Source organism: Macaca fascicularis, chromosome 4, assembly GCF_037993035.2.
Source record: "Macaca fascicularis isolate 582-1 chromosome 4, T2T-MFA8v1.1".
NCBI lineage: Eukaryota > Metazoa > Chordata > Mammalia > Primates > Cercopithecidae > Macaca > Macaca fascicularis.
In genome coordinates, this window is record NC_088378.1 from 168,787,574 (window position 1) to 168,814,855 (window position 27,282).

Genomic DNA, 27,282 nt, shown 5'->3' on the forward strand with positions numbered 1-27,282 from the left:
GCAGAACGGGTCCGGGTCCCTGACGGCATCACGGGGCAGCTGTGTTAGCCTTGCACTGCCCGTCTATGGACTTTTTGTTGCTTTTGAACAAGTTAATCCCTATTTGCTTAAGCCATTACAATGAGGTTCCTATTATGTGCAACTCTCAGCTTAATTGGCTGTGTGACTTTGGTCAACTCACTTCCTTTCTGGGACTTGGACTTCAGCATATACAGAATGAGGGATCTGGATTTTACAAAGTTACTTCCAGTTTGACAGTTGGTGGGCTGATGTTTTTGGCAATGTTTTGGTTATGGAGCCTCACGTTACTCATTCTGTAAGCCCCAGGCTAGAGCTTCTGTCCTTCCAGTTGGCTGTGATGTAGATTAATATTATTTTTAAATTGGGAACCGCTTTCCATGTCCATAAACATAACACTATGTCATGATTTTAATGCCTGCATAATATTATGTTGTATATACTCTACTTCATTTAACCAGTCTTGTTTTATTCACAGCTAGATTGTTTCCACATTTGCTGCCATGAATATCTGTGTATCCATATCTTTATGCCATGTCCAATTACTTCCCAAGAAAAATTCCCGGAAGTGATTTTTTTTTATGTCAAAGGGAAAGCACATTTTAAAGATTTTTGGTGCCAAATGTCTCCCTGAAAATTTGCCCTTTTTACACTTGAATGTATGTGAGTTCTTTCTTTCTCCCCATAACTTCATCAACCTGCAGTACCAATTTAAAAATAAAATAAAAAAGAAGAAAATAAAAGAAGAAAAGTTTTTGCCATTTTCCTGGAAAAAATATTTTTATTGGCTTAAGTTGTGTTTCCTTGATTACTAGTGGTGTTATCAGTGTTTCCTAGGCTTATAGGCCAGTCAGTTCTTTATTAGTGAACGGGCTATGTGATGGTTAATATTAGGTGTCAACTTGATTGGATTGAAGGATGCCTAGATGGGTGGTAAAGTAGTTTCTGGGTGTGTCTGTGAGGGTGTTGCCAGAGGAGATTGACATTTGAGTCAGTGGACTGGGAGAGGAAGAGCCACCCCCAATGTGGGTGGGCACCATCCAGTCAGCTGCCAGTGTGGCTAGAACAAAACAGATGGAAGAAGGTGGGGTAAGCTGGCTTGCGGAATCTTCTGGCTTTCATCTTTCTCCTGTGCTGGGTGCTTCCTCCCGTTCCTCCTGCCCTTGGACATCAGACTCCAGGTTCTTCGGCCTTTGGACTCTGGGACTTACACTAGTGGTTTGCTGGAGGGTCTTGGACCTTTGGCTGCACTGTCAGCTTCCCTGCTTTTGAGGCTTCTGGACTCGGACTAAGCTGCTACTGGCTGCTTTCTTCCCCAGCTTGCAGATGGCCTATTGTGGGACTTCACCTTGTGAACATGTGAGCGCATTCTCCCTAACAAACTCCCTTTCATATATACATATATCCTATTAGTTCTCTTCTTCTGGAGAACTCTGACTAATGCAGGCTATTTATGGCCTTTATCCATTTCTCTGTTGGTGCTATTCATATTTTGCTTATTGATTTAGAAAGCAATATATTTTGCATTTTTTATTTTATTACTGTTATATCGTATAGCTATTTTAAAGCTATTAACCCATGATTTATTATATGTGTTGTAAATATTTTCTTCATTTTATTGTTTGCTTTTTAATATTTTTTTATGGTTCTTTAGTTGAACTGAATTGGTTAACTAAAGTAGGCAAAGGTTTTCTGTCGAGGGTTGGATAGCAAATATTTTAGGCTTTATAGGCCCTACAGTCTCTGATACAACCACTCGACTCTGCTGCTGTAGCTACAGACAATTCATTAATAAATGGACATGGCTGTGTTCCAACAAAACTTTATTTACAAAAACAGGTGGCGGGCAGCTGGATTTGGCCTACAGGTTGTAGCTTGCTAACCCCCAATCTGTACAACTGTTTAATATTCCCCCTGAGGTTCTGATGGTTACCCTTCTAACTTTAGCAATATCTCATCCTTACTCAGATCTGTTCCTTGAGGAAACCCACAATGAGTGGGACACAGAGCCTGCAATCCGCGAATTGTCTCTTTCCCAGGACAGTCCACCATGTCTATGCCACTCAATCAGTGCTGCTTTGTTCAGAGCAACAACCCCCAACCTTTTTGGCACCAGGGACCGGTTTTGTGGAAGACAATTTTTCCACGGGGGGCGGGGAGTAGCTGCGGATGGGGTGGGAGAATTCAATTCTTATAAGGAGCTCATAAGGAGTGTGCAACTTAGATCCCTCACATTTGCAGTTCACAATAAAGTTTGCACTCCTGTGAGACTCCAATGCTGCCACTGATCTTACAGGAGGCGGAGCCCAGGTGGTAATGCTCACTCGCCCAACGCTCCCTTCCTGCTTGCGGCCTGGTTCCGAACAGGCCAGAGACCGGTACCAGTCTACGGCTGGGGGTTGGAGACCCCTGGTTTAGAAGACCAAATGCTGCCATGGTTCTAAATCTTTACTTCTAATTTGTCATTTTATGAAATAAAAAGGTAAGATCATTCCTTGATTTCATATTTCTTTTGAGTTTTTCCAAAACATATTTTGGAAAAAGATTATTTCCCATATTTCCAAAGAAAAATCGTGACTGTCTCTGATCTGAGTTTCCATAAATTCATTGTTTCACTTAATCACATGTGGCATTTGCCACTGTCTTATGGGTTCAGTTTCTGAGGCTGGCTCCTTAGAGATGCATATTTTCCCTTTGGTTCCTTGCCTGCCATCAGGATGGCTGCCAACAGGTGAAATACAAGGCCTTGGTAACGGCCTGTGATCTGAATTATTAGACGTCCTCTAAGTACATTCAAGTGAGAAAAAAAGACAGTATCACACTTTCCTGCTCAATTATACGTTTCATTTTATGTTACGAAGATAATACTTTATTAAGACAGACAAGCATAAGTATTCAAAAGAACTAAAATTACTAAATTTAAACTGATAACGTATTACTGAGATTATTCTTTAAAGAAGGTAAAACACTGAGGTAATGATAGGAGAAACACAGTTAATGTTTTGGAATATTTACTATGTGCCAACACTATGCTAAGTACTTTTCAATCATTCACTTATTTAACCCTTACAACCCTACAGAGTGTATCCTAAAATCAACCCATTTTATAGACAAAGTAACTGATGCTTATAGATATGCATTTCATGCTTATGTTCACACAGCTAATAACGGAGCACAAACTTAAAACCTGGTGTGTCTAAATTCAGGGTACATGCTTTTTAAATTGCTTTTCTCAGTAATTCTGAATCATAATTCTTAAAAAGTCCTCCCCTCTCCATACCCCCCATAATAGTAGTAGCAGCAAGAGATGTTTGTACAGTGCTCAGTATGTGCCAGGCCTTGTTCCAAGGGTTTTCCATGTACTAACCTACTAATCCTCCTGTTGACGAAGAGTCAGACTCTGTAAAACTATTTTAAGAGATTTATTCTGAGCCAAATATGAGTGACCATAGCCCATGACATAGCCCTCAGGGGGTCCTGAAAACATGTGCCAAAGGTGGTTGGGGTGCCCAAGGTGGTTGGGGTACCGCTTGGTTTTATATATTTTGGGGGGGCATGAGACATCAATCAAATACATTTAAGAAATACTCCGATAGCAGACTTCAGAGAGAGCAGGTTGTAAAATATTTCTTATCGGACTTAAAAGGGTGCCTGGCTCTTAGTTGTTTATCTCCTGGATCTGGAAAGGAAGGAAGGAAAACAAGGGGAAAAGGGAATTCTCTACAGAATGTGGATTTTTCCCACAAGAGACTTTGCAGGGCAATTTCAAGATATGGCAGAGAAACATGTTTTGGGGTCAAACATTTTATTTTCTTCCTCGTTATACCAGAGTCAGATTGGAAAGTAAGTCACGATATACAGGGTTAAATAAAACCCATCTGATGAGAATTTATGGCTTGTAGGGTATGACTCCCCAGACCCCTTAGATAGGAATTTGGGCAAGATAAAAAAATCAGAGCTTAGTCCACGCTCCTTAAAACCTTTATTAGGTAGGTACTATAAGCATCCCCATTTTTCGCATGAGGAAACTGAGGCACAGAAAAGTTAAGTTGGTAAATATCAGAGCCAGGAGTTAAACCTAGACAGTCCTAGCTGGCTTCAGAATTCATGCTTGTAACAGCCATGGTTCAGTTATAGGATGTTTAGAAATCACAGGAAAACATGAAATCACTAACCACTGTCAATTACAGCTTAATATATCTCTTGTTGATTTGAAGAGGATACACAGCTTCATTCTAAAGCATATCAAGTAATCCCAGCTACTCGGGAGACTGAGGCAGGAGAATTGCTTGAACCCAGGAGGCAGAGGCTGCAGTGAGCTGACGTCGTGCCACTGCACTCCAGCCTGGGTGACAGAGCCAGACTCTGTCTCGAAAATAAATAAATAAAATTTAAAAAATAAAGCATATCAAGTTTTTCTTTCTGTTGGACCTTCCCATGGCTTTTGGTGGCAAAATCCCTTGCAAAACAGCTTTCTTCCAGTCTTAGAACACTTTGAGCAAGTATGGTCCTCCAACTACTTCCAAATTAGGGCCTTATGTTGCTTTCTTAGAATGACCCCATCATCTGTTTGAGAAGCAAGTATTCTTGAAATTTTTTGTATGCAAATTAAAAAGGAACATACAATCCTACCATCGACTTAGATAACTTGCTATTGGGAAAGCAGTGATTTCTGTGTTAGTTCTTCCTAGCAGAAGGAAGTCATTTCCCTTTCTTTTAACCTGGGCGGTTTGCTCTGTGAAGTTGCCACTGAAGTTGGTCCTCATATTTGTCCCTTGGAAGTCATCAGTAATTCTGACACAGCCCGCTTGAGCAAGAAAGCTTTCAATTAGCAACATAGGCTTATCAGTTCATAATTTTTTATAACGCACATAAAATGAACATAACAGTTTGAAACATGGAAGAAAGAGGTTTAGCCCAGTCCAGACACGAGCTTGCAGTCTAGAGAGGAGAGGCATGCTTCGTGAGACACTGTGCACCCGTGGTGGGCATGCTACTGCAAGCTGATGCCCTGGGGACATTTGGTGGCAGTTTTAAGGTGTGTCCCAAGACCTTCATTACAACCATCTTTTCCGTATCACCCCTACCATTGCTAAATGTGCCTTCACTCCAACCTGTGAATGAGCTGGGCCTGTACCTAAGGGACTGGCCAAGTTACTTCGAATAAGCTCTCACGCAATTGAAACAGGACATTAGGGCTGACCTGATAAATGATTGCAAAAGGAGTTTTTGATAATGAAAATCTTAGCCTGGGCACAGTGGTTCATGCCTGTAGTCCCAGCACTTTGGGCGGCCGAGGCAGGTGGATCACCTGAGATCAGGAGTTCGAAACCAACCTGGCCAACATGGTGAAACCCCGTCTCTACTAAAAATACAAAAATTAGTGTGGTGGCGGGTGCCTGTAATCCCAGCTACTCAGGAGGCTAAGATATGAGAATCACTTGAACCCGGGAGGAGGAGGTTTCTGTGAGCCGAGATCACACCACTGCACTCCAGCCTGGACAACAAAGAGCAAAACTCTGTCTAAAAAAAAAAAAGAAGACGACGAAAAAAAGAATCTTAGTGTGTCACAAGTGGAGGTTTTGACCCCTGTTGTCAGCCAAAGCCTTTAACAATGGAGATAGACAAGGAGGGGCCACTGAGGGGCAGCCCGGGAGCTTACTGAGAATGAAGCTGTCATTCTTTGGCTGACAAAATGTAATTTGCTAACCATCCTGCCAAATAGGCGTGCTCCATCTTGCCAAATAGGGGCTGACTATTCTATTATCTCTAGTCCCACGTTTCTGGATTTAAGAGCCTCAGAGGCTGGTTTATAGTTTACACTTCAGTGAGATCTCAGATCAATTCCAACACGCGGGGAAATCCAATAAGCAGGGACACTGAAATTTATGTGTTTATTTAAAGCTTGCTGTGAAACAATTACATGAATCTCACTTATAATCATCTATTACAGTTTATAAGTTACTATCCACAGCAGATTTTGCTTGAGACAGGAAAATAAATTATGTTCTCAGCATCTTGTAGAATGTCTGTCTGACAGTTCAAGATGAGAAGCTGTGAAGTTCCCTCACGAAAGTATGAAACCAGGGGCTGCATTGATTACAGCTGTCGTGTGTGTGTGTTCTCCACTTCAGTGAACGGAGAGCATAGTTAAGGAGCAGGATGCTGCAATCAGTCAACCAACTGCTATCTAGTGATGTCTTCTCTGTTCAGGGCAGTCTGCTAGCTCTCCAGGGGAAGCCCAAGGCAGCACCCTTTCAGGAAACTGAATACCCATGTAACAATAATAGTAACACCACAAGACAGAATGTGCTGATGTTCAAAGGAAGATGAAACAATAGGCATCGTAGGAGAAAGACAAGTGCCTGCTGGGTGACCCAGGAAGACTTCCTAGAGAGGATGGAATTCGGCATGGGTTCTGAGAGTGGGTGGTGTTTGAGAGGCAGGGACAGGGACATCCAGGAGGGGAAACCACCTGAGCCGAGGCACAGAGCAGCAGTGCCTGAGGTATGTTGGGGAAGAGCAGTGGCTCTCACTGGGGACAGAGGACTGGGGTAAGAAAATGAGGGGTTAGGCCAGAGAGGAGGTACAGTGGGGAAAGGCTGGAATGCTGCCCTTTCTCTGTATCAGAAACAGTCTTCTAACAGGTACTGATCTAAAGTACCTATTAGAATGCCTTTACCCTGAGAGCCGCTCAGGGGAACTTCAGAAGCCTCCTCCAGGTTCTGAGAGACCCTTGGGAACCCCACAGTCTTGTACAGTAATTGGTTCCCTTGTGCCCTGCATGAGTGACTGAGGAATTAAGTAAGACACCGTTCACCTCAACATGGGTAGATATTATGTAGAAATTCCACCTTCAGATCTCTCCTCTTCATCATTATTTTTTAGATGAATGCACTGAGAAGCCAGCAACAGCATCAGAACGTCTCTCGCCCTCACACAAGGAGCAAACGAAGCAGAACATCAAAAGGATGGCGCTAGAGCTGTAAGGAGAAACTTCATTCGTGTGTTTAATTGAGCTGCTGTTATTTTGCCAGGCAAGGGGCTGGGCCTCGGAGATACAGCAATGAAACAGACCAGGCAAGATCCAAAGCTTCATGAAACTTGCAAACCATTGAACAAGATAGATAGTAAACAAATTAATGCATAGATAAAAGTTGGAAAGAAATATGCAGGCAAAGTTTTGGGAGCTATCAGAGACTACAACAGGGAAGGTCAGGAAATGCCTATTGGAGCAGGTGACGTTGAGGCTGAAATCTGAAGGGCCAGTGAGCATTAGCCCGGTGAAGGGAGTAGGAGGAAGAGCATTTGCTCCTTCGCTCATTGCTTACTCTCTATGCCTGGATACCTTCTTTAGTTATCTTGATGACCTTAGAGACTACAGTGACTCTATGGCTCTAATTCCCTGAAGGCTGAGACAGTCTATACAGCCTGAAGTGAGTCTACAGTATTTTTTTTCTCTTCATAATATATAGGCACCTCCCACATCCCAAGATGTAGCTATGTTGGCAGGCCTTGGGTATTTGCAGGTGCTGCAGTGGGTCTTCCCACAGTTCGCTTTACAGTTAACCTGAGACAGTGCTTGCTTGAACCCACCTACAGGCTGTTCAATCTTTGTCCTCAGACCTCATCATCTTTCACATTGTAAGACACTTCCTTTCTGAAATTCTGCCCTTGTCTCCATGTCACCATCTTTCCTCCGTTCAAATTCTCTGGCAACTTCTCCATCTGCTGTTTTCCATGCTATCAGTTGAGATCAGGTTTTGGCTAGAAGCAGAGGCCCACAATAGCAGTGGCTTACACAAGATGGAAATCCATCTCTCCCTCACGTAAAAGCCTGGGGATTGGCAATCCAGGGCAGGCATAGCAGATTCCCAAAATCATCTAGAGGCCTGGCCCCGTGCCAGCCTTTGCTGCTCCATCTTAAGGTAGAACACATCCTTGTGGTCCAAGAAGACTGCTAGAACTCCAGCCCTTCACACCAAGATTCTAGGAAGCAGGATGAAACTTTGGACAAATAAAAAGGTGACAAAAGACGCCACATGTCTATTAGGACAGGTTCCTGGAAGCGATTACATGACACTCACTCTTTTTAAAAATATATCTATTTTTAATTGATATATCATAATTGTGTATTCTTAAATCTCCTGGCCAAAACTTAGTCCCATGGTTACATCTAGTGATAAAAGAACGTGGAATATATAGTTTTTATTTCAGATAATTCTGTGCTCAACTAAAAATGTGGGTTTTGTCATGGAAAAAGGTGAGAATAAATAATAATGAACAAACATCTTGATGGGTATGTCTAGTTACTTGGTTGTGGTGATGGCATTATAGGTATATGCATATATCCAAACTCATCAAGATATATGTAGCAAATGTGTACAATTTTTGTATATCAATCATACCTCAATATAGCTTAAAAAAAGATAAGTGTGAAAGCACTGATCTGTGCTACACAGCGATGAATGTGGCTGTCATCAAGAATTTCGACATGTATAGTCCCAAACTTGCCAGTCTCATCCAACTGGGACTGTGTGCAGACGATGTCCACATTTCTCACTTCCTTTTTTTTTTCTGAGAGTCTAACTCTGTTGCCCAGGCTGGAGGTCAGTGGCGTGATCTTGGCTCACTGCAACCTCCTGCTCCTGAGGTTCAAGCAATTCTCCTGCCTCAGCCTCCTGAGTAGCTGGGATTACAGGTGCCCGCCACCATGCCCAGCTAATGTTTATATTTTAAGTAGAGACGGGGTTTCACCATGTTGGCCAGGCTGGTCTCAAAACCGTGACCTATAGTGATCCTCCCGCCTTGGCCTCCCAAAGTTCTGGGATTACAGGCTGGACCCACTACACCTGGCCCACATGTCTCACTTCTTGACTTTCTCCTAAGCTCAATCACTGCATTCCAACTATCTGCAGTATACCTCCGCCTGCCTGTCTATAGATCTCAAAGTCAACACCTCCAAAATGTCAATTCCTTCCCACATCCTGCCTTCCTTCTCCTGTGTTTTTACGCTGCCATAAAGTGATCCCAGGCTTTCCTCCACTCAACACACACTACTAAGCTCCTACTGCCTGAGATACTCCATTCCAAGTGCTTGGGATACATTGTGGAACAAAACAGACACACACACACTGAGTGCCCACCTGAGGAGCTGGTGTTCTAACTTCCTCCTGTTTTGCCTCAGTCTTCTTCATACCCTTCATTCTAGGCAAACTGAGTTACCTGCTATGTTCATGCAGGACTTGTCCTTTGTGTTCTGACTCTTTCCAGAATGTTCTTTTGTTGATGTCTTACTAGCAGTGGCTCTCAACCAGGGTGATTTTACCTGGAGACATTTTTGGTTGTCACAGCCGGATGGGGTCCTATTGGTATGCTGGTGGGTGTAAGCCAGGGATGCTGCTAACCATCCTGCAATGTACGGCAACCTCACAGTAAAAAAAAGATCTGGTCCGAAGTCAGTGGTGCTGAGATTGAGAAACCCTGTACTAGAGTCAGGTCATACATATTCTTCAATGCCAGCTGTAATGTCACTTTCATGAAATGTCCATGACGTTTTCTCCCATTTCTGTGTGCTCAAACCTATCTATGTCTCTGCTGAAATCCTAGTTCCCCTGTGTGTACCTAGTTCCCCTGTGTGATGACGCTCATCGCTTTTCACAGGCCGTAAAAGTCAACAAGGCTGAATTTACGCCTGATTCATCTGAGTTCTCGGGGGCTAGCACAGAGCTTGGCCTACAGCAAAGAGGCGCTCAAATACGTGTTCTATGGAGGAGTAGGAAATACGCAAGTGTCTGTCTCTTCTCCCAGACTGCATTTCCTAGGAATTAGACTGAAGATTCTCGCTTCAGAAGGGAAACTGCCAGACTCCTTCAGCCACATCTGGAAGTTTCAACTGGCATCAAGCCACAAGAAAGACTCTGCCTCTACCAGCCTGAAAGGGAAAGGGCCAGTGGAAAAAGAGACTAAAAAACATGGCAGGAAATATGACTCTGTGCACCCTCAGAGGCTCCCTGCAAAAGTAATCAAAAGCAGGAAGAACCTTTGCTTAGATGGGAGCTTGACCAGCTTTGCAAGTGGGTTAGGGCAACAAGTAACCTCAGCGGCCCTTGGAATCCTCACAAAGCAGCAACCAGGAGCCATGTGCAGCTAGCTGCACCCAGGGCAAGCTCCCAGCCAAGGAGCTCTGTGCAGTTTCTGGGCCACTCCTGGTGAGGGCCTGAGCACAGACCTTGCTGTGGCTGAGTTTCGGATGGTGTGTCAACTATCACTTATTCACTGAAGTTTTTCTGGCCAAGTCCTTGAGTTGTCTGGGAGGCTGGAGCATCCTGGCAAGCCTGGAAAACTGTGGAATCTAAACAAACTGGCTCAGTTATCTCAGGTTCCTGTTGAATCCAAATGTGCCAGCTTTAGCCTTCTCATCTAGCTGCTGAAAGCCAGGAGCTCTGCTAGGCACCGTTGTTAATCCTCCTGGCAGCTGAAATGGCAATAAGGTCTGCGGGGTCCCAGTTCTGAATCTCTGAAAGCAGGCACAAGGGAGCTTTGGGGCTTTTGCAAAAGGAGTGATTGAAGTCAGATGGAGGAGAAGAAAATGGCTCAAAGCTGCAGTCAAAGCCCAAAGCCACAGAGCTTTCGGTGAGCACTTTACTGCAGATCTGTGCCACTGGGGAGTATCTGTCACTCATCCAACTTAACGCAGAACAGACTCAACGATTAGTTAGGTCTCTTACCATCACCTAATTCTCTGCTTCCACGTGCACCTAATTCTCTGTTTCCACGTTCGTGCACTATGGCGGGGTTGAATGTTGAGAGAGGGTGGGCCAGGAGGAAGCCTGCTAACACGTTTTCTTTTTTTTTTTTTCTTTTTCCTTTATGCAGGGTTTTGGAGGCTTAAGCAGGAAGCAGAGAGTGGGTGTGCTTTCCAGGAAGGAAACAGTGGTATGGGGCGTGGACCATGCGGTTGGCTTTCTGCTTTAAGGTTCAGCCATGGGATGACTCTAACTCGATGTCCTAAATCAGCCTGTCCAACGCAAATATAGTACCAGCCACAAATGCAAGCCACAAATGTGATTTTAAATTTTCTCATAGCCACATTAAAAAAGAGAAATGAATGTAATTAATTTTAATAAAATATTTAATTTAAGCCAAAATATCAAAAATATCATTTCAACATGTAATTGATGTGAACAATATTAATAAGACACCTTACCTAATTTTATTATACAAAGTCTTTGTAATTCATTGTGTATTTTACACTTACAGAATATGTCAATTTGAACTAGCCACATTTCAAGGGCTTAATAATACCCTTGTCTGAAATGCTCACCTGCAGTGCAAACCCAGAATAATTTAGTCCTTTCACAAGGTACCAATTGGTGCCCAGGCACTAGCATATCAAATATACAACAGGGGGCTAAAATAGCACTTGAAATATAGTGAGATGGGGATTTTTTAAAAAAAAATTTACTAGAATCCTCTCAAGGGGAACATGTATCATATGTGGTTATGAGAAATCCTTTGAAAAGTTTGCCGTGGCCAAAAGAAGGGTAGGAGGTGGAGATGGAGAAACTCCCATGAAGAACTCCTAGGTCCTAGGTCAATCGCTGAACTTGGATCTCTCAGAGATTTCACCATTTTTAAAAATTACTCTTCTAGGGCCAAGACAAAGGTCAATAGTGACTCAATTTATTATTGGAAAAATTTTAACAACTTCAATCTCTAATAAGAGGGCCTGAACAAAATTGTGAACCACCCACATGAAAGAATATTTTGCCATGATTAAAATACTATTTAGAAACATGGGGATATACCTAATATAGAACGGCAAGTAGAGGAGGAAAGCATATTTAATAAGTGCAAAAGAAATATGCCAAAATATTGCCATTGTTTTTATTAGGAAGTAGCATCATGGGTGATTTTTCTGGACTTTTCAATGTTTTTCTAATGAACACATATTACTTTGAGGATTATCAGGAAGGGGATAAAACAAAACCCAATGACTCACTTGCCAGAATTTCCCCGGTTCTGTAACTACTTAATTACATATGTGTATTTACAATGCGTGTGTCTTTGTAGTTATGCAAGTGTGTGTGCACATGTGTGTACATGTGTGCATGTGTATCATCCCGAGTTGTCTCCTGAACATGATCTCAGACTAATGCTCCAGAGATCTAGGAAAAGGCAAACTTCTTCCACTCTAACATAATTACTTCCTTGAATTTTATTAATTTGGATAGAACATCATGTCTGTAGCCATTCTTTGTCATTTCTAATACCCACATCCCCAATTGCTTTTTGAGAGATAATATCTCTTACAAACATTTCTAGCTGGATATAGAATGATTTCTCCTCTTCACTTTATGTGTAAATAAGACAATAAATCATTTCTGATCTCCAGGTTCCCTCTCCTAAATTTCAATCCAGAAGTGAAGAACGTGAGGTGACTATGCAGCCAAAGAATCATGCCACATCACTTTCATGACATCTAATCATACCAACCTGACTGAACAGCTTTTCAGAAGATCATTTTATATAGTCTGTTTTATACTATAGGGTTAAGAGGGAGAAAGAAAACTGATAATAAAGAAGAAGTAGAAAATTTAAACTATTTGGAAAAAATCCCCCAAGTAATGATAAGAAATGGGGTAATCATTAAATACTTTAAGACTGCAACATATTCAGCTAAGAGACATATGCTAAGAAGATAAAAGTTTATAGAAGAAAATAATATATTATGAATAATTCTTTTTCCAGGAGCATGGTAAATTAGATTCCCTGACAAGCCCACCTACATAAAATAACTCAAATACTGAATAATAAATGTTTTAAAATATATTTTGCACATTAACTTGTGTAAAAGTAAGTATATATGCCAATCTCCCAAGTGAAGTAAGACACAGAACTCTAGAAGTACCAAAAAGAGCACCTATCATGGAGAATTTTGCCAAAATCCAGAATCCTTGAGTTTCTGTTTTAATGACTACACCACATACAGGTGGCAGAAAGTAAAGCCCAAAACATACCCAGGTGGGGAATAAAAATGAGATCCCCCTAAAACACTGAGACTCCAAAGAACTTTACCCACAGTGAAGCCCCACTGAAAAGAAAGGAATAGCAAGGAAATTGACTATCTCAACCCTAGCGATGGAAGGAGTAAATTAAAATAACCCCCTGAGAATTCATAACTATAAGTTGGGCTTCCTGTGTATTTGAGTTTCTGTTATCTATGTAGTCTGAAAACCCTAAAAAGGAAAATTTAATTTGAGGTGGACATTGATGGATAATGTTTCAAAGTGACTGGCTGAAAATAGTCAACTTTAACCTGGACCTCAAATAATCTGCATAGACACACTTGTAGTAAAAATGAGCAGTTCATGGTCAAAATAACAAAATGCAAGAAAACATGGCACACTCTAGTCCCTTTAAATAATGGATTAGTTATCTAGACAAACCCTCCCAATAAAAGATAAAAACTAAAAATTCTGATGTTAAAAAACAAACAGCATTAAAAGGTAGGAGGGTTCTGCTTCTGGGGAGATGAAGTAGGCATACTTTTCTCTATTCTTCCCACCAAGTGCAAGTAAAAACCTTGGTAATTATACATAAGGCATTCTCAGATGAAGGAAGACCAAGAGAATCTATCACTAGCACACCCTACCCTAAAAGAATGGCTAAACGAAGATCCCTAAACAGAAAGGAAACAATAAAAGATGGAACCTTAGAACATGAGGCAGGAAAGAACTAACATTGTAAGCCAAAATATGGGTAAATACAATAGGCCCTAATTTTCCTCTTGAGTATCCTAAATTATGTTTGATGGCTGAAGTGAAAAATTATAACGCTGACATTGCTCTAAAACTCTTTGCAAAAGCACAAAAGATTTGGCAAGAACACACAAAAAAATCAAGATTTGTAAAATTCATATCTTGAAATAGAGTTAACAAACATTAAAAACTTAGAAAGCCCTACCGTCTGTCTAATTAAATTCTAGAATAAGACAATAGGAAATAGGATATGTTCTGTGGATAACAGCTGAAAATTTTCCAGAATTATTGAAATACATTAATAAGGAGGTGTAGGAAGACCAACAAATGTACCCCAGAATCAATACCCAGACTTACTATGGTAAAATTTCAGAACATTAGATAGAAAGAGACATTAAAAAGAAGTCAAAGAGATCATCGACAAATAAATAGCAACTAGACTGACTGCTAGAATCTTGCAGCAACCACAGAAGTGAGAAGATAATAGAAAAAATACCGTCAATAAGCGGGGAAAAAAATTTCTACCTAGAATTGTATAACCATAAAAATTCACTTCCAAAGAAAAGGACCAAAAAACCCACAAAAACCAACAGAGACAAAAGTAAGCATGTATCCCACTAAATTAAATTCTAAAGTGGATACTTCAGTAGAATAAAGAGATCACAGATGGAAGGATTGAGATGCAAGAAGAAATGATGAGCAAAGAAAGTAAATTCAAAGAAACATGGATTCTATCAAAAATAATTATGATAAATGGGAAAACAGTCTAGAAGTAAAATACTGTATAACTGTAGTATGTAAGTTTGGATGGAGTGATTAAAGTTAATGCACTTCAAATCCTCATATTGTTGAAAAGAAGGGTAAATAATTTTGAATTGCAAATATTTGAAAGTCAAATATGGAAAACAATAAATCAAATAAATAATATTAACCAAAAAAAACCAGCACTACATATGACAAACCCACAATTAAAATCATACTTAATGGTAAAAAGTTGAAGGCTTTTCCTCTAAGATCAGAAATAAGACAAGGATGCCCACTTTCACCACTTCTATTCAACATCGAACTGGAAGTTCTAGTCACAGGAATTAGTCAAGAAAAAGAAATTAAAAGCATCCAAATCAGAAAGGAAGAAGTTAAATCGTCACTGTTTTCAGATGACATGCTCCTATATGCAGAAAACCCTAAAGCTTCCACTAAAATAAAAAATCAGAACTAATAAACAAATTCAGTAAAGTTGCAGAATACAAAGTCAACATATAAAAATCAGTTGCATTTCTTTACAACAATAACAATGTATACTACAGAGAAATCAAGAAAACAATTCCATTTATAATAGCATCAAATACTTAGGAATACATTTAGCCAAAGAGGTGAAAACTCTGTACACAGAAAATGAAACAATAATGAAAGAAATTAAAGAAGGCATAAATAAATGGAAGAATATTATGTATTCATGGATTATAAGAATATCACTAAAATGTTCATGCTACCTAAAGCAATACACAGATTCAACATAATCTCTATCAAAATTCCAATAAATTTTTTCACAGGAACAAATAAAATAATTCTTCAATTCATATGGAACCAAAAAAGACCCTGAATAGTCAAAATATTCTTAACAGGGGGGAAAAAAGAGGAGGCATCACACTTCCTAATTTCAAATTGCATTACAAAGCAACAGTAATCAAAACAGTACAGTGCTGGCTGGGCACAGTGGCACATACTTGTAATCCCAGCACTTTGGGAGGCCAAGGCAGGTGAATTGCTTGAGCTCAGGAATTCAAGACTAGCCTGGGCTACATGACTAAACCCCATATCAAAAATAAATAAATAAATAAGTTGGGTGTGGTGGTACGCACCTGTAGTCCCAGCTACTTGAGAGGCTGAGGTGGGAGAATTGCTTGAGCTCAGGACGTCAAGGCTGCAGTGAGCTGAAACAGCACCACTGCACTCCAGCAAATACCTTGTCTCAAAAAAACCACAGTATAGTACTGGCATAAAAACATATACACAGACCAATGGAACAGAATCAGGAGCCCAGAAATAAATCCAAGCATACATGGTCAACTAATCTTTGGCAATGCCACCAAGCAGACATGATAAAGAAGGGATGGTCTGTTCAATAAATGGTGTTGGAAAAATTGGAAATCCACATGCCAAAGAATGAAACTGGACGCTTACATTACACCATACACAAAAAATCAACTCAAAATGGATCAAAGATCTAAATGTAAGACCTAATACCATAAAAATCCTAGGAAAAAAAAGCATAAGAGAAAAGTTCCTTGACATGAGTCTTGGCAATTATTTTTTGGATATGACACCAAAGGACAGGCAACAAAAGCAAAACAAAAAATGAAAAAGAAGTGGAACTACATCTGACTAAAAAGCTTCTGCAGAGCCAAGAAAACAATAAACAAAATGAAAAGGCAGAATATCAGAAGAAAATATTTGCCAACCATTTATCAGGTAAAGGGTTAATCTCCAAAATATACAAGGAACTTACGTAACTCAACAGCAAAAAAGTAAATAACCTGATTAAAAATAGGCAGCCCTGGCCGGGCGCAGTGGCTCACACCTGTAATCCCAGCACTTTGGGAGGCCGAAGCAGGTGGATCACGAGGTCAGGAGATCGAGACCACCCTAGCTAACACTGTGAAACCCCATCTCTACTAAAAATATAAAAAATTAGCTGGGCATGGTGGCGGGCACCTGTAGTCCCAGCTACTCGGGAGGTTGAGGCAGGAGAATGGCATGAACACCACAGGCAGAGGTTGCAGTGAGCCGAGATCGCGCCACTGCACTCTAGCCTGGGCGACAGAGCAAGACTCTGTCTCAAAAAAAAAAAAAAAAAAAGGCAGCCGGGCACAGTGGCTCATGCCTGTAATCCCAGCACTTTGGGAAACCAAGGAGGGTGGATCAACTGAGGTCAGGAGTTTGAGACCAGCCTGGCCAACATGGTGAAACCCCATCTCTACTAAAAATAAAAAAAATTAGCTGGGCATGGTGGCATGTGCCTGTAATTCCAGCTACTAAGGGGACTGAGGCAGGAGAATTGCTTGAACCCGGGAGGCAGTGGTTGCAGTGAGCCAAGATCATGCCACTGCACTCCAGCCTGGGCAACAGAGTGAGACTCCATCTCAAAAAAAAAAAAAAAAATAGGCGAAGAACCTGAATGGACATTTTCCCAAAGGCATACAAATGGCCAAGAATATGAAAAGGTGCTCAACATCACTAATTCACGGGGAAATGCAAATCAAAACCACAATGAGCTATCATCTCACACCCATTAAGATGGCTATTAACAAAAATACGTGATATAATAAGTATTGGCCAAGGTGTCAAGAAAGAAAACCTTTGTACACTGTTGGTGGGAATGCAGATTGGTGTAACTATTAAGATAAACAGTATGGAGGTTCCTAAAGAAATTAAAAATAGAACTACCATATCCTCTAGCAATCCCTCTTCCAGATATATACCCAAAAGAAATAAAATCAACACTTTGTAAAGATATCTGCACTCCCATGTTCACTGTAGCGTGATTCACAGTAGCAAAGTTACAGAAACAACCTAAATGTCTGTGGACAGATGAATGAATAAACAAGTTGTGGGATATATATATATGCACGTGTGTGTGTGTGTGTGTGAGAGAGAGATATTATTCAGTCTTAAAAAGGAAAGAGATTCAGCTGGGCGTGGTGGCTCACTCTTGTAATCCCAGCACTTTGAGGGGCCGAGGCGGGTGGATCACAAGGTCAAGAGATCGAGACCATCCTGGTTAACATGGTGAAACCCCATCTCTACTAAAAATACAATAAAAAATTAGCTGGCCATGGAGGCAGGCACCTGTAGTCCCAGCTAATTGGGAGGCTGAGGCAGGAGAATGGCGTGAACCAGGGAAGTGGACCTTTCAGTAAGCTGAGATTGCACCACTGCACTCCAGCCTGGGTGACAGAGTGAGATTCTGTCTCTAAATAAATAAATAAATAAGGAAAGAGATTCTGTCATCTGCAACAACATGAATGAAACTAGAGGACATTATGCTAAGTGAAATAAGCCAGACAGAAAAAGACAAATACTGCATGATCTCACTTACATGTGGAATCTTTGAAAAATCCAAATATATAGAAACAGAATAGAACAGTGATTACCAAGGGTGGAGGAGTGCAGGAAATAGGAAGATATAATGACAAAGGTGCAAACTTGCAGTTATGTCATAAGAATAAGTCTACAGATGTAGTATACAATGTGAAGATTATTAATAATATTGTACCATATGCTGAAAATTTGCCAAAACGGTCTGTTTTAGGTAATCCTACAAGAATACCTAAAAGGAAAGATAACTATGTGATATGGTTTGACTTTGTGTCCCCACCCAAATCTCATCTCAAATTGCAATCTCCAGGGGTTTAGGGAAGGACCTCATGGGTGATTGAATCATGGGGTGATTTCCCCATGTGGTTCTCACGATAGCGAGTTCTCGTGACAGTGAGTTTTATGAGTGTTTAAAAGTTCCTTCTTCACATGGGTTCACTTTCCTGCCACCTTGTGAAAAAGTGCCTGTTTTGCCTTCTGTCATAATTGTAAGTTTCCTGAGGCCTCCTCAGCCATGCAAAACTGTGAGTTGATTAAACCTCTTTTCTTTGTAAATTACCCAGTCTCAGGTAGTATCTTTATAGCAGTGTCAAAATGAACTAATACAGAGAATTGGTACCAGCACATGGGGTACTGCTATAAAGATAACTGAAAATGTGGAAACGACTTTGGAACTGGGCAGAGATTGGAACAGTTTGGAGAGCTCAGAAGAAGACAGAAATATGTAGGAAAGTATGGAACTTCCTAGAGACTTGTTGAATGGTTTTGACCAAAATGCTGATAGTAATATAGACGATGAAGTCCAGGCTGAGGTGGTCTCAAATGGAGATGAAGAACTTACTGGGAACTGAAGCAAAGGTCACTCTTGCTATGCCTTAGTAAAGAGACCAATGGCATTTTGCCCCTGCCCTAGAGATCTGTGGACTTTTGACCTTGACAGAGATTATCTGAAATTGGAACTTACATTTAAAAGGGAAGCAGAGTATAAAAGTTTGGAAGAGTTGCAGCCTGACAATGCAATAAAAAAAAGAAAACCCCATTGTCTGGGGAGAAATTCAAGCCTGCTGCAGAAATTTGCATGAGTAATGAGTAGCCAATGTTAATCACCAAGATAATGGGGGAAATGCCTCCAGGGCATGTCAGAGATCTTGGTGGCAGCCCCTCCCATCAGAGGCCCAGAGGCCTAGGAGGAAAAAATGATTTTGTGCGCCAGGCCCAGGGCCCCCCAGCTCTGTGTAGCCTCAGTACTTGGTGCCCTGTGTCCCAGCTGCTTCAGCTCCAGCTCTGGCTAAAAGGGGCCAAGGTACAGCTTGGGTAGTTGCTTCAGAGGGTGCAAGCCCCAAGCCTTGGCTGATTCCATGTAGTGTTGGTCCAGTGGGTGCACAGAAGTCAAGAATTGAGGTTTGGGAACCTCCACCTAGATTTCAGACAGTGTATGGATGTCCAAGCAAAAGTCTGCTGCAGGAGTGGAGCCCTTGTGGAGAACTTTTACTAGGGCAGTGTAGAAAGGAAATGTGGGGTTGGAGCCCCAACACAAAGTCTCCACTGGGGCACTGCCTAGTGGAGCTGTGAGAAGAGGGTCACCATCCTTCATACCCTAGAATGGTAGATTCACTGAGAGCTTGCATTCTGCAACTGGAAAAGCTGCAGGCACTCAATGCCAACCTGTGAAGAAGCTGCCCAAGGCCATGGGAGCCCACCCCTTGCATCAGTGTGCCCCAGATATGAGAAATGGAATCAAAGGAGATCATTTTGGAGCTTTAAGATTTTTGAGACCATCCTGGCTAACACGGTGAAACCCCATCTCTACTGAAAATACAAGACAATTAGCTGGTCGCGGTGGCAGGCATCTGTAGTCCCAGCTGCTCTGGAGGCTGAGGCAGGAGAATGGCGTGAACCCAGGAGGCAGAGCTTGCAGTGTGCCAAGATTGCGCCATTGCACTCCAGCCTGGGCGACAGAGCGAGACTCCATCTCAAAAGAAAAAAAAAAAAGAAAGAAAGAAAAAGATTTAATTATTAACCTGCTGGATCTGGGACTTGTATGGGGCCTGTGGCACTTTTGTTTTGACCAATTTTTACCATTTGGAATAGATCTATTTACCCAATGCCTGTACCTCATTATATCTAGGAAGTAACCTATTTGCTTTTGATTTTATAGGCTCATAGGTGGAAGGGACTTGCCTTGTCTCAGATGCAACTTTGAACAGTGGACTTTTGAGTAAATGCTGAAATGAATTAAGACTTTGGGGGACTGTTGGGAAGGCATGATTGGTTTTGAAATGTAAAAAGGACATGAGATTTGGGAGGTGGCAAGGGTGGAATGATAGGGCTCAGCCTTCTGTCGCCACCCAAATTTCATCTGGAATTGTAATCTCCAGGTGTTGAGGGTGGGACCTCATAGGTAATTGAATCATGGGGGCGGTTTCTGCATGCTGTTCTCATGATAGTGAGTGAGTTTTCACAAGATCTGATGGTTTTATAAGTGTTTGACAGTTTCTTCTTCACATACGCTCTCTTTCCAGCTGCCTTGTGAGGAAGGTGTTTGCTTTGCCTTCTGCCATGATTGTTAAGTTTCCTGAGGCCTCCCCAGTCATGCTGAACTGTGAGTCAATTAACCCTCCTTTCCTTTATAAATTACCCAGTCTCAGGTAACTCTTTATTATAGCAGTGTGAGAATGGACTAATACATTATGTGAGATGATGAATATATTAATTAACTATAGTAATGACTTCACTATATATATGTATTATCAGAGCACCACATTGTATATCTCATATATATACAAGTTTTAAAATAATAAAAATAAAATAAAACAAAACTACTATTTGTTCCCCTTTTTGAAAAACACACACACACACACACACACACGGAACATTGATCAAGATACACTGTACGCTGGGCCATAAAGCAAGTCTCAACAAATTTCAAAGGATTGCAATCATACAAAGTATTGAATTATACTAAAAATTAAGCTTTTTAAAAGTCATTAGAAAATCCTGGGCCAGGCACAGTGGTTCATGCCTGTAATCCTAGCACTAAGGGAGCCCAAGGTGGGTGAATCATCTGAGGTCCAGAGTTCGAGACCAGCCTGGCCAACATGGTGAAACCCCATCTCTACCAAAAATACAAAAATTAGCCAGGTGTGGTGGCAGCTGCCTATAATTCCAGCTACTCGGAGGCTGGGGAAAGAGAATCATCTGAACCCAGGAGGTGGAGGTTGCAGTGAGCCAAGATCTTGCCACTGCACTCCAGCCTGGGTGACAGAGTGAGACTAGTGAGACCCCATTTCAAAAAAAAAAAAGAAAGAAAGAAAGAAAAGAAAACCCTATACACACCATGGAATACTAGGCAGCCATAAAAGGGAATGAGATCATGTCCTTGGCAGGGACATGGATGAAGCTGGAATCCCTTAGCCTCGGCAAACTAACCCAGGAACAGAAAAGCAAACACTGCATGTTCTTACTTATAAGTGGGAGCTGAAAGGTAAGAACACATGGATACATGGTGGAGGGAACAACACACATTGGGGCTTGTTGGGATTGGGGGAGGGAGAGCATCAGGAAGAACAGCTAATGAATGCTGGGCTTAACACCTAGGTGATGGGTTGATTTGTGCAGCAAACCGCCATGATACACCTATGTAACAAACCAGCACATACTGCACATGTACCCTGAAACTTAAAATAAGAAATAAAAAAAGAATAAATCTCCCCAAACTCAGCAATATATCACAAGTCTTTTAAAGTCTTTTAGAGGGTTGATGACCCTTAGTCTCCTATTCATTCATTCTTGCCTTCTTTTGAAAACACACACACACACACACACACACATACACACACACACACACACACAATGAAAATTTAAATCCAAGTCTCTGCACCTGAGAAAGGAGCTCCATTGCCAAGTATTTTGCCCCCAGGAATGCCATGTTGTTTTAACATCTCCATGACTTCCTGCAGGTCAGGTCTTCTTGGCCACCATTCTGACCCTGTTGGTAGTTATAATAAGAACCCCCGGCTTCTGGGGCCTAAGCACTGCCATTTGTCCTCAATTGCTTCAGGCTCCATATCCCAGTTGCTATCAGTGAGCCCAGTCCTGTGACAACTTCTTTTGCCATCATTGCTCCCTGCTGAGGGAGCCACCATTGGCCACTAACACCCCTTCACAGTTGGATCTGGATGGCCTTGGTGGATGATGTGTCCTCTAGGCCTTCCCATGGAATATAGTCCTCTAGTGAGCTGGTTGGCCTCACAGAATATATCCATTTTAGCATGCTCACTTCTTGTTTAATCCCTTATTCTATCATCTACCAGAGAAATTCAGGTATGTCAACCTTGCTAAGCATGGGACATTGCCTTTTCCAATCTTCTAGGAGCCACCTTAGCAGCAAGTTTACATCATTTCCAAGTGTTAAATCCCAAAAGAATTTCCTCTAAGTCGGTCAGGAGATCAAGACCATCCTGGCTAACACGGTGAAACCCCATCTCTACTAAAAATACAAAAAAATTAGCCGGAGTGGTGGCAAGCGCCTGTAGTCCCAGCTACTCGGGAGGCTGAGGCAGGAGAATGGCCTGAACCCAGGAGGCAGAGCTTGCAGTGAGCCGAGACAGTGCCACTGCACTCCAGCCTGGGCGACAGAGTGAGACTCCATCTCAAAAAATAAAAATAAAAAAGTTTCCTCTAAGTCAAGGAACTCTCATCTCCAGTGTTATGATCACTCCTCCATGTTGATTAAGCACCGTCAGAATCTAGTCCCACACTGCTGGTCCATGCTGTCTAGGGCTGTAGACCCTTTCCTCTCTTAGCTCATGCAGCATATGCCCTGATGTGCTTATATCGCAACTTAGCTCTGGTTCTAAGTCTGGCAGCACCAGGACAGGGGAACAGTTCCTGAGTTGGGCACCTATTGCCTTGCAGTAGAGAGTCTTCTGTTGCTCTGTGGAGTGCTGGTTTGTAACGGGATGGATGAGCCACTCAGGATAGGCCAGAACTATCAATCCTGAGCCTCATATCCCACATTTTCTATTAGTCTACTGCAAGGCATGAGAACTGCTTTGCAAACTCTCATACTTAATTTTTTGTTTGTTAATTGCTCTCAGGTTTCTAAATTTTCATTCACTGTTGTCTTATCATCCTGTAGGGCTTGGATGCAACTTGATAATGACCATCCATAACAACCAGCAGGATTGGGCAAGGAGCCATCAAATCACAATGCAGATTTAACTCCATCTTTGCACCTCAAAAAGGGGCTCCAAATTTTCTCTCTTGCTCGTCTGCTTTGTATCTCATTGCCTTCTGTTCTTATCTTTATTATTTCCCTCCTTCTATTCTGTTTGTGCTTAATTTGCTATTCTTTTTCTAGCTCCTTGATATGGATACTTGAATAATTGATTTTTTTTTTCTGAATAGGCTGTAGTAGACATAGAGATGTGACACTCTGATAACCCTTCAAAAAAGAACTCTGGGCCAGGTTGGGTGGCACATGCCTGTAATCCAGTGCTTTGGGAAGCCAAGGTGAGAGTATCACTTGGGGCCAGGAGTTTAGGACCAGTCTGGGCAACATAGCAAGACCCTATCTCCACAAAAACAATAAATTAGCCAGGCATGGAGGCATACACTTGTAGTCCTGGCTACTCAGGAGGCTGAGGTGGGAGTTCAAGAGGTTGAGGCTACAATGATCTATGATCATACCACTGCACTCCAGTCAGTGACAGAGTGAGACTCTGCCCAGCTGCTTATAAGTGTGGTCATATGACAGTCTCTAGAAGGCAATAGAAGAGAAAGCAGCTGGATAAGAGAGAAAACACAGAAGTCAAAAGTTGGTTGTTTGGAAAGACTAATACAATTGATAACTTCCTAGCAAGATTTATTAAGAAAAAGAGACATAAAGAAAGAGAATACTAACTGCCAATATCAGGATTCAATATAGATTAAAAAGATAAGAAAACACATTATGAATCATTTTTGCCAATACATTTGACAACTTAGATAAAATGGGCAGAATACTTTAAAAGCACAACTTACTAAAATAGCCACACAGAAAATTGAAATTTTAAATAATCTCAAATCTGTCAAAGTAATTGAATCCATAATTTAAAAACTTTTCCACAAAGAAAACTCTGGTTCCAGATAGTATCACTGATACATTCTTCCAAACATTTGAGGAAGAAATCATACTTACCTTGTATAAACTCTGTTAGAAAATAGAGATCAGGGACTACTTTCTAGCTTGTTTTATGAGGCCTTGATAGCATAATATGTCAAGAATATTATAAGAAAGTAAAATTATAGGCCAATTTCTGTCAGACTAAGGCAGAAATTCAAAACAAAATAAAAACACATCAGATTCAGCAAGTGTGGTTTATCCTAGGAAGGCAAGATTGATTTAATATTCAAAAATCAATCAATGCAATTCATCACATTAACAAAATAAGTGACAAATACATAATCATCTCAGTAGATTTAGAAAAGGTATTTGATTAAATTCAATACCCATTCATCATTTTAAAATCCCTCAGCAAAGTAGAATTGAAAGGAAACTTCCTCAATCTCATAAAGGGTAGAACAAAACACCTACAGCTAACAATAAAGTTGAAACACTGAACATTTTCCCCTGACTATCAGAGCCAGACAAGGATGTCCACTATGGTTTTTCTTTCAACTGTTAATTGTTCATTCTAGCCACTGTAATGAGGCCAGAAAAATAAGTAAAACATATAAAATTTCTACAAAAAAAATGTAAAATGCTCATTTGAAAATTATGTGACTGTTAACATAAAATATTCAAAATAATCTACAAGCTATTGAATTTAATGACTGAATTGAGTGAGGTTACTAGATGCATGGTCAATATACTAAAATCAGATCAGTTAGGAGGTAGTGTCACATGTTCTAAAAGTTGACTTCAAGCTCTTTCCTACCCTTGGCAATTTATCTGGCTTCTCCATACAGGTGATCTTCTTAGTTTAGATGGGGCGAAAAACCTGCTAGAACAACTCCAACATTCTTTGAGAGTGAAGGGTGCTCCCAAGAGAAGAAATTGGTCTTTTGTTTAGGGAAACAAATATTTAGTGAGTTATTGGTTATGAAATGTAAGACTCAAGGTTTTCACCAGAATGGGGAGGATCTGTAAAAGAGAACTAAAGTTCTCTTCATAGTAATATAAAAGACTAACCTCTGAGGAGAAAGTATTTTGAGTTGTTTCCTGTTTTGTGTCTTATTTCCTGTCTGTTGTCCTCCAATGCAACAAAACTATATTAATTGCTTAATTAGTGTCAGATGTATTTTGGAATTTTCTTAGGAAATAAAAGAAGGGCTGTGATCAGATTGGTGGGTGAATTGAACCACAGAAAACAGAAAGCAATAAAGTATAGCAAACCAGGGAGAGAACCCAACAGCCAAAAGTGGTCTAGAATAATCTGACAACTGGAATTTGCAGTTGACTGATGCTGTCTGGGAATTTTCAGAAATATTTAGGAGGGGACTTAATTCACTAAAATCAAAAGTGAGATGTGGACTCAAGTTATTTTATTTGGATATAAAAAATAGTTACACCTCAGTTATCTACAGACTTGGGGGCACTCAGTTTCATTATAATTACTGTATTGACGAAAAACTTTTGTATGAAAATAGAATATCACATAGCTTGCAAAGCACTTTACTTCACAGATAATTCATTACCATTTTATTCTCCAAATCTGTCCCTATACTTGGAAGAGATGATATATATTTTCCCTAAATAATACTTTTAAGGTATTTAAACAGAACCTAACACCATTTTAGAATACAGCCACACAATGATTTCTTCAGGATTATTAAGTAATCCATCCTCTTAACCATAGAGCAAACATCCAGCTCATTTGAAATTGTTTGCTTGTTTGTTTTTTAGAGATGGGGTCTTGCTGTGTTGCCCAGGCTGGATTAGAACTCCAGGCTCAAAAGATTCTCCCATTTCAGCCTCCTCAGTAGCTGAGACTATAAGCATGTGCCACCTTGCCCAGCTGAAATAAGATTTTAAATTTGAAAGTAGACCTAACCTTTCAGGGACATCTTTATTAGAGAGCGTGTTGATACTCTCTAGTGGCATGGGCCAGATGGCCCTATAATTCTCCCCCTCTCAGGTTCCATAATGCATGGAGATGGAAGAGAATGAATAAAGAGAACCTCACAAAGGCTCAAGTGTCCAAAGAGAAATGTACCAATTATACTGCTTCCTTTAGCAAAAGTGAACCTGGGATTAGCATGGCAGAGATGGAGGTCACATCTGTCTGTGATGAGCAGAGACGTCATTAAATAGCTTTTGTTTTATCAATGAATAATTTCATCTGGCTTTTCTTCCCTTATATTGGAGCTAATTGATCAGCTCTCTCTTCCTCAAAAAAGGTCTTAATCTTACAAATTAACTGCAAAAGCACTTCCAAAGTTTTTCCTTGTGCAGCCCACAGCAACAAGGAAAGAAACAGGAAGTTGTGAACAGGAAGTTGGGATCACCTAAAATTCTTTTTGGGATAAAGTTAGTGTCAAAGTAGAATTTTCTAAATGTTAATGACATGACTCTCACACAAATATAGAATGAACATGCCTCAGAAATTTATTTTACTCATTAATGAAAGAACTAACAGAATCATAAAGCTGATTCAAAGGGAACTGGGGAGAGTGAGCATTATAAATGCTATAATTATAAATTATAGTTACTGAAAGAAATAAAGCTGAATACTATTGTTAGGTTAGGTATAAAACTAGTTACTGGCCCACAGGGCAATAAAATGATAATCTTGTGGCTATCTTTTCTAAAGGAGAGAAATTATGTTATATCTCTACTGCAAAAAAATAAAAATAAAAATCATTTCCACCTTGTAAATCTGCAAGATAACATTTAATTTTACAGAATGTGAGCTCTAGCTGATGGTAAACAGTAAGTGAAACAAAGGTACAGAACCCGTAGACAATGCTTGTGTGTGGCAACGAGAAGACATGGTCACCTTTTACTTCATATCCAAGTCTTGGGTGTTTTTTCTTAACACTTGGAATACATAAAAGAATGAATGAATAAACTTTAAGCACATAATTGTAAGGATTTAACCTTATCAATCTATAAATGCCATCAAGTTTCTCTGGGATTTATCTATTTCGTGGTGTGCTTGTTTGTTTAATTATTTACTTTTGCAACAAGTAAAGAGACTCTTAAGACTGTATTTCCCAGGAGGAAACACTCTTCACAAAAATATCATCTCTTTGCCTTCACTATTACTAATGTCATTAAAGGAGTACAGGCTCTGCTAGAAGGAGTACAAAGTTCAGAACATTCAGAAATTTCCTTGAACTGGTCAGCCAAATTGAAGGAAATTGGTTACAACGTGTTTGAAAAAAAGAGAATAAATCTTTAGGAAAACAAGTTTAACTA

General features: G+C 40.6%; 1 long non-coding RNA gene across 1 annotated transcript; it reads left to right on the forward strand.

Annotated features, from left to right (window-relative positions):
* Positions 1-1,090: 1,090 nt before the first annotated feature.
* On the forward strand, positions 1,091-8,306 carry LOC102135674 (uncharacterized). Its single transcript, XR_010586564.2, has 3 exons — positions 1,091-1,377; positions 2,315-2,500; positions 6,907-8,306. It is a non-coding gene; the product is annotated as an uncharacterized lncRNA (long non-coding RNA).
* The last annotated feature ends 18,976 nt before the right edge of the window (positions 8,307-27,282 follow it).